The 2256-nt window shown below is 42.1% G+C and overlaps 1 non-coding gene across 1 annotated transcript; it reads left to right on the top strand.

The window, feature by feature from the left end:
• Positions 1 to 1852: 1852 nt before the first annotated feature.
• On the top strand, positions 1853 to 1924 carry TRNAA-UGC. Its single transcript has one exon. It is a non-coding gene; the product is annotated as a tRNA-Ala (tRNA).
• The last annotated feature ends 332 nt before the right edge of the window (positions 1925 to 2256 follow it).

Raw genomic sequence — 2256 nt, 5'->3', positions numbered from 1 at the left:
AGTCTGAAGATAGATACGGAGATTTAATCATTTCAAATTCCCCCCTTTTATGTGGCAAACAAAAAAACATACCTTCTTATTATGAATTCCCAAGAATCTGATAGATAACCAGGTTTCTCTGGGTGTGACATGACATAAGGATGAAGGAGAGTTTCTGTAAACTGTCCTAATATTGCTTTTACGGCATCAAAGAGTCAAGATAATCCTCCCCGGTATTTACATGCACACACACAGAGACACAGACAGGCAGACACACACGCATGAATACACATCAATTTTGTGTGTAACGCTTCTCTTGTCTTTCATTCAGTGAAATCTATTACTCGGTGTTTCCTATTTTTATTCTAGAAATCCCATCAGTCAACTGAAAAGACAAGTCTGGCATACAACTTGCGATCTGCCAATTCTAAAATGGATCAGTGTTATTTTATTAACATTGGCAAAGGTTCATATATGGGCAAACCAGAATGAGAAAGAGTTAACAGTCACTAGAAATTTCGTTCCTGGAAATGGGTTTTCTTCTTATTTTCTTATATAGTTCAAAGAACCCAGTCTCACCATGATAAGTCCCAAGATTCGAGAACTATTTAGGAGCAAACTTGTTCGTTGCCTACAAATATCACGAATAGGCTTCTAATTTCCATATCTCAAAGTACACTTTTTAGTCTTTATTCACCTCCATGTAATGTGTCTACTACTACTAACGCTTACAAATCCCAGGCTGGAGATGGAGTTAATTGCCTGAGTTCTCTGTGTAATATCCTCACAAGTGTGCCCCACAGATACTTTAAATTTAGCATGAGCCAAACTAACTCATCTTCTCCATCTTTCAATCTTTCTCCCATTCCTAAAAGAGTTGTTAAAACCTCTCCCTTTCCACACCTGCTTGTCTTTGGCAATAGCATGTTTGTTTTTCTGAAGTACTATTCAATCCTATTTCTATTTATCTTTTGTCTTACTCTCATAATTCAATCCTCCTCTCCACCCCCAAAGCTGTTTTTCATTTATGCCTTATGAATTCCCTCCCCTCCCCTCACCTCCCGTCTCCTTTTCTCTCGCTCTCTCCTTTCCTTCCTTCCCTCCCTACCTCTGTCTTTCTCCTTCCTTCCTTCCTTTCTTCCTTCCTTCTTTCTTTCCTTCTTTCTTTCCTTCCTTCCTTCCCTCTTTTCTGCCCCCCTCCCCACCCCCGCTTACTCCCTCACTCCCACTTTTTCTTGCTTGCTTGCTTGCTTGCCTTTCTCACTCCGTTGCCCGGGCTCGAGGGTAGTGGCGTAATCATAGCTCCCTACAATCACCAACTCCCAAGCTCAAGCCATCCTCCCGCCTCAACCTCTGGAGTAGCTGTGAGTACAGGCCTAAGACACCACGCCAGCTAGGGACCCTTATGAAAACATGCTGAGTGCCTCGCTCTCAGGTTTTCTTCCGATTATGGCTTTCCTCCATCAAATCTTACCTTTGATATTCCGACTGAGTAAACAACAAATATGAAGCGTTTTAGGCAGGGAAAGGCTGAATTTCAATGGCTTTCTGTCATATCTGGAAGAAATCAAAAGAAACGAAAACCAGAACTTGATTCTTGCCAAGCATAATAGAAGGAGACTCGAAGAACTCAATGTCTTGACAATGGAAACTTCTTGTGATTATTATCTGACACTTTTCTATCTTTTGTTTTTCGTTTCAAGCCCTACACAGTATTCTAAAGAATCTGTATCCCCCATTAGCACCAAATATCTCCTGCTCAGAGTAGCTCTCCATGCTCTATAGTACTGACCACTACTACCAGCATACTCACGGAGGGTCAGGATGTGAAAGTCACTTCCTGGAAATTATTACAAACAGACCTTTTAAGCAAGGGGGTGTAGCTCAGTGGTAGAGCGCATGCTTTGCATGTATGAGGCCTCGGGTTCGATCCCCGACACCTCCAACTGATGGTTTCACTCTGGCAGTTTTCAAGCAACAGTCTTCTGCCTCCTCACATTTTTCTATCTTATTTCTGCACATATAGAGAGTAAAAATGTACTCCAATGCATTGCCTTGAACTATCTCCAACCTCTATGCTGTGAGCCTCAACATCACATAAGGCGATTGCAACAGCAGAAGGAAGACAAAAAAGTAACGAAGGGGAAAGAAGAACGGGATAGCAACAGGGGTCTCTTGAACCCAAACAAAAGCGTGCACATTCACAGGCGGCTCGCGTTGGCTCCCATTTTGTTTTGTTTTGTTTTTGGGTTTTTCTTTGAGACGGAGTTTTGCTCC

Source organism: Mandrillus leucophaeus, unplaced genomic scaffold (genome assembly GCF_000951045.1).
Source record: "Mandrillus leucophaeus isolate KB7577 unplaced genomic scaffold, Mleu.le_1.0 Scaffold392, whole genome shotgun sequence".
NCBI classification, from domain to species: domain Eukaryota; kingdom Metazoa; phylum Chordata; class Mammalia; order Primates; family Cercopithecidae; genus Mandrillus; species Mandrillus leucophaeus.
This window is presented reverse-complemented; position numbering and strand designations above follow the sequence as displayed.